The sequence below is a fragment of the Corylus avellana genome, chromosome ca5 (genome assembly GCF_901000735.1).
Source record: "Corylus avellana chromosome ca5, CavTom2PMs-1.0".
Lineage (NCBI taxonomy): Eukaryota > Viridiplantae > Streptophyta > Magnoliopsida > Fagales > Betulaceae > Corylus > Corylus avellana.
Window position 1 is genome coordinate 32726008 of NC_081545.1, and position 6795 is coordinate 32732802.

Here is a 6795-nt window from a genome sequence, read left to right on the forward strand (position 1 = left end):
TATCACCGGCAGCTGTGCCACTAAGATTGATGCATTATGCCAGGTGTCCCTTGTTGGATGGTACGGCTAAGGTTTTGTGCATTAACCTTTATTGTTGCATAACAAAAAAATTTAATGTGGTTTACTGCTTTTTTGGGAAGAGGATCTTTTCCGGACCAAATGTATTGGGAAGTAACTAATTAAATATTTTTCGATTCAAATAAATTCAAGAAAATTCTAATTCTGTTTTTTTTTTTTTTTTCATTAAGAACATAAATATTGAGTTATATTTCTTAAATCAAATAATTTAGATGGTATTTGTTAAATCTAATTTAAATAATATATTTATATTTAAAATTATTCAAATATCATGTAAAGTTCTATAAATAAAATTTTGTACTCAAATCAAATAAAAAATAAAAAATGTAGGGTATAAAACTTTAAGGTGCAAATATAGGAAAGTTATCTCTTATTTTTTTTCTTTTACTCCCAGCTTCTCCCTCTTGGGAGGCCAAGAAAGTTAACAGAAGTGCAAACTTTTGCGCTCATCATGTGGCATATTGAACCGCAGCAAGAGTTTACTAGGGCTGCATTTCCACTCTCTTTTCTCCCCTCTCTTCCATCCTTATCTGTAGTGAAAAAGATTCGTCTCCCTCTCCTTTGTAATTTTGTTATCTGGTTTGTTTTTGTATGGAAAGTTTGTTACAAAAATAAATAAATAAATAAATACACTTAAAGTGCGAAATTAGGCCATAAACTGAACCACATTAATTTCAGTCTTTTTCATCTCCTTACCGTGTGCATTTTTCTTGAAATTGGTACGTTTATTCGTAGATTATAACTTATGAGAACGAAAATATGAAATTTAAACCATCAAATATATATATATATATATATATTCGATCAAAGGAGGGAAAAAAAAAAACTACATTGTCAAGGAATCTTAATAAAATCCAATAACTCATCATTATAGATTTTTTTACTTATAACTTTGATTGACGAGTGGGGCTCATCTTGTAGGAAGATATGTAAAGAAGCTGTGAATGGGACTGAAATAATTTTGTCTTTTTTGTTCCGTAATTGTCTCGTTTTTTCAATTTTCATTATTACAAAACAGAGTGTCATCATAGCAACGGTTGCTCATTGACTCGATTTTTTTTTTTTACGAAAAAAAAAATGTCAAAATCAAATACAATAAATGAGTTTTCATTGCAGGCTGAATAAGAAATGCTCTATTTGTTAACGTATAATTTAATTTGGAAACGGTTTGGGCTTCTAACTCAAAAGGGGGATGATAATATCTTTTTATTTACATTAATTCCGTAATTATTTGTAACACACAAAAAAATTAATAGGGGTAATTACTTATTTATTCTAAAAATAATCATAGAACCATCCAACAATTTAAAGGTTACATGCTTATAAAGAGACAAAAGGATGAATAGATCCAGGCTCAAAAGCATCTTTCTTAGCATGCTTAGCGAACAGTGAAACAGTATCTGTAACGGCTGTGTTTGATGCCTAAGCATCATTAGAGTGTGTATGGCAAAGAATTTTGAGTGGAAAAATAGAAAGAAATTGATTGATATTATATTAAGTAGATATGAGTTCAGCAAATATTTATTTTCATTCTTTTTTAACTAGTCTCAACAGTCCACACTATGAAAGAAGAATTTCCCTGTTTGAGCCTACAATTCTGTACCATATGACCCATGTTTCTAGAGTGAAAAGCATGTCTTGATTTTGTCCTTGCGTTTAACATTTGTACCAAAAATAAGGTTTACCTGTTTTCATTGTGTCGGGGATAAAATTTACTTTAGGTCTCATCTAAGCAATCTCATAATTACGATAAACTACAACTACATATAATTTCAAGAAATTATCTCTCAATTACTACCTGAAAATACCACTATCTCTCAATTATTTTCTACTACCTCTCAACCACTAGACCACTAGATGAACATGTAACGACTATATGAAAAACGATTACCTAAAACCTTACAAAAGGGATGTAAGGCATCAAGTAAAGGGATCGGTCGATTCATCTCAAAAAACTCTAGTTCATTTTTATTTTTTCACTCCAAATAATAATACTAACTTAAGCATCGTAGTTTATCCAATCTTTGGACCGATGAATCCTTTAACGTTTTTACTATTTTGCAGACAACACATAGCTGATTAGACCGTATAAAAAACTGCTCTAACACATTGTTAATGCGAGAGTACTTGAATTAATTTTTATCTTTAAAAGCCTCAAAAAAAGGGCCATAAATGCTACTTACCAACATAGCAAAACATGTTTTTGGCTGTGTCGGTGATAATGGGAGGAAGAGCAACAATTAAGGAAGAAGCAGCAGCTGTTAGGTGAACAACTCGTTGGACCGTTGAAATGCAAGAAGTAAATTATGAAAACATGGGCATCTCAGCTTTGAACAAGAACAATAAAAGCAATCCACGGCCAAGCCGCGACGGTAGAGTTAGTCAAGTAGTTGGTTATGAAAAACCCAATAGGTGTATATTACACAATGTGTAGAATTAAAAAATAATAACCTATAAACAATCAATCACCAAAATAATCAAAACAATAAATCAATCAGACACAATTAATAATTTTGGTGACGAAAATAAAACTTTTAGAAAACGTTATAAAAGTAAAATTTCTCCGGAGCAGCCAAATTCAAGAAATCACTATCAGAAAAATGTTAAGAGATTACAGACATTATGAACACTTACAACCCTATACAAGACCTTGACTCTATAAGATCAATAAGCCTCCAACTTGTTTTTTTGCTCACAATCTTCTTCAACGTGATCCTCCTTTATTAGACCTTTTCTGACAGACTTCTCAATGAAGCACACAATCAAACTAACATAATCTTCTAATAGGAACAAATTGGCTCACAATAAATATTCTCTTTTAAGCACAGCCTCTCACGAATTTTAGGGTAGAATTTCCTATATCTCTCTTTATAACAATATATTTATATCATCTGCTAAACCTTAGATCTGGGCCCACATAAAATAAACAATTTGTACATAAATCGTACAGGGCGTCTAGATGGGGTAAGTGCCCGTCTGGACGAAAAACTCTAAAAGCGTGGTTCTCGGCAACGTACTGGAAAGCGTGTTCGAACGGCTAGCAACCTGTTCGGATGGCCTTGCATTGGGGATGAAAATATGTTCTCGAGTTTTCATGCTCGGACGGCCAATCTTTTCGTTCGGGCAGCCTTGCATTAGAGATGTATCTTGGTGCTTTGGAACGTCTATTTTAATCATCGAATTAGCTAACACAATAACTAATAAGTTATTTTTATTTTTATTTATTTTTTTGACATGTCCGTATAAGAGGAGAATAAAAATTTAAATCAATGACTTTCGCTTTATAAAATATGGTATCATCCAATTGAATTATGTCTCAGAGACATTATTTGATTTTAATTACAAGAGAGAAGTTGGCGCATTCAAGTAGCGACGGTGGAGTTAGTTAAAGTAGTTGTAGATAACTGGATAGGGGTCCCACTCTGTAAAAGAAGTCAAGATTTTTTTGTTGGGTAACAGTGAAAAACGTAATAAATTATAATATAATCATTTCTTTCGAGGGCAGTAAATTATGTAAAGGAAAAAGCTCAATAAAATTTTTGTTGCTTTGCATGCATGTGCTATTATAGTCTTCTCTGACACAGCACGTGACCCAAAGCTGCGCCAGTTTGACAAAAATGCGCACCGTGCGCTGTGGCCCATTAATCCTTTCTTTTGCTCTCGTCCAAATCTATTACCACCACTGTTACCAGTCTTATGAATTATGATTTTCAAGATCCAGATTCACCGACATGTTTGCTTTGGGTTAATACATTCAGAGTAAACATAATAGAATTAATTAATTACAATTCTTTTCTAAAATTTAGAGCAATCATTTGGTTAATTGACTGGTTTGAAGTCACTTTGAACAATGCTACGCTTCTTTTCTTCTTTGCCTAGAGGCTCTTTTTATTTAAATTAATTTTTCTCCTTATTTGTTGTTCACAAGTCATTAGTTTATTATGAACGTACCATATTTATACGTTCTAATTAGTGTGTATAAGTTATGCAACCTGTTCTATTTTTCCTTTTATTTGGCCTTATTGTATTTCTGAGGTTTCTGTTTCTTTTCTGATGCAATATTCACCGCCCTTTATTCTCAGCAGTTTCTCATTTGATCATCTTATCTCAACATCTTTTTTTTTTTTTTTTTTAATATATATATTTGGCATATTTCGTGATACCCCATCCATATCCAAATAAATCAAATTTTGTCACGTCATACGCGTCTTTGTTATGAATACTTTTATTCCTCGATGATCAACACAATTCAACTCGTGCAATTCGAATAGGCAATTGAAAATGATTATAATGCATAAATATAAGTCAAAATTAGGTCTTTAATGTCAAAAAAAAAAAAAAAAAAACATTGGTTTCATTCCCTATCAATCATGAAGGTATCTCACAATTGGTACACTATGCCTATCATATTTCCAGCTACTGAGGTCACTTGAGGTGTCCCGTGAGGATTTGGTTTATATATTGTTATTATATGTTGTGCTTTAATCAACGGTCAAGATTAAATTTTTAAAAATCTCTCTTCATTTTCTCTTTTCTATTAAAAGCTTATAAAAGTAAGTTAACTTTAAGATTCAATATTAACCGTTGATCAAATTACAACATACATGCTGTATAAGCCAGATCTGTCCCGTGAAGGCTTGAGGAAAATGTATGTGGGAACAATTGTACAAATTTGATTTCCATAAATGTGTGGCTATATATGATTTTGTCATAAAATTTTTACAAAAATTTTATTTCTTCTTTTCAAAAGGAACACAAGGGAAGAATGACATCCCGTGAACAGCTAGAACTTTTATGGATGCTCATATTCTTTTATTTATTTTTCTCATTTTTCCCAACAAACAATTCTCTCTGAAGTTTTCATGTCATGTGCAAGGTCGGGAGTGTGTAGACAGGCTGTTGAAATCACATTATGCAACTTCATGAAAGGGAATTATAAATGACTTTACTTTCGATCCAACTCTAGTGGTGGGACAAGGCAGCAACTTGAGACAATTAATTAATTATAAGCATAATTCAAAGTTACGAAATGTACATATATAGATCTATGTGAATCAATGTACAAATGGACACAACATCAAAACTCTATAAACTCTTCTTTTTTTTTTTTTTTTGGGTGATTGTTATTGTCACTTCATTTTATGGGGAACACAAAGAAAGAATATAATCACCATTAAAAAAAAATAGGGCATGTGGTAAGCCATTAAGCAGCTCACATGCAAATTATGCAATCGGCAAAGTTGCTGAAAAGAATGGCAGGCAACAGCTTCAGCAGCCAACTTCTTTATTGCGTCCACCAATCATAACCGGCTTCAATAAATTCCGATCACAAAAAAAGAAAAGAAAAGGAAAACAAGTTGCATGAAAATCGTTTGCTTTATGCATTTTCGAATATAAAAAAAGAAAAAGAAAAAAAAAAGGGGTCAAATATTGAAGGAGATCTGGCCGTGAGGGCCCAGGGGGTCGTGCATTGCACGGTACAAGAACGGAAAGAAGACCCAAGGTTATTAGTTATTACGATATTACCCTACAGCACTACTCATGATCTTGCATGTGGGTATGGTCTAACTTCCACGTGGGTGCCAGATTCATCTCAGTGCTCGTGGTTCATGGAAAAAACCATCACCGTCACCGTCACTGAGAATATAATTAATTAATTTCTTTGCCCTTTTTGTTTGCTTGAAAAGGAAATTACATGCCATTAGCAACAAAAGCTATGTGGAGGGCCAATCCCTTATAATTGGTGCATTGCAATTTGGGTAGTTTACAAAATAGGGATTGCAAGGCTTATTTGTTTAGACCAAGTGAATCTTATATCTTAGACTTGTCGGGTAAGGTGATATTTTGGACGGCTCAGGTTAAGTTTGTTCTATAACCCTCTAATTTGTAGGTAGCCCAAATTGTACTACCTAATTATAGGGAATCATAATTTGATTGAGGGACTTTGTATAGGCTTAGTTAGCAGCCCAAAAAACATGTCTTCTAACATACCTCATTTGAGACCTAAACAGTCAAAATTTATAAGAACAGATAGTTATTATCAAATTGCAAATAATTTAAATAATAAATTGCTGAAAATATCAGTTGGCGTATCATAGCCCATTGTCCTAGCTCATGAGCTGCTTAGTTGGCACACCTATTGATCCCATTCACAGAACATTCCATTATCCATCATAAATCAAACATTATCATTTCAACATCATGAACAATAGCTATAATATTCCAAATGGGGAGCATTATATATATACTGCTTCATGATGGGATCCATGACCACGTGTTGCATCTACTTTGACATAAAAACCGAAAAAAACTCTATTTTTTTTTTAAAATTTTTTGTCCACTTGCATCTACTATATACAAATTACAATAGTACTTGAGCACTTGACTATTGAGAGGTTAACTAGATTTCAGTTTACTCGGTACTATAATTATCTTACAAATTGATCTAATAATTGATTATTAGTTAAATAATTAAAAGTATATGAGTGATAAGTTAATTGCAAACTACTTAAAGTCAGAAGTCAAATATTTTGCTTAATTATTTCACAAATTATAAACTTTCACGTTAGTTTGAAAGAAAACTTATAAAATCTAGCCCTTAACGGTGCTCATAATAAAAACAAAAGAGATGGCATCATATCCTACCTTTATTTGAGAAGTGACTAATATATGGAATGGAAGAGGGCTACCTCTAATTCTCGTAGCCTTCTTAAATCA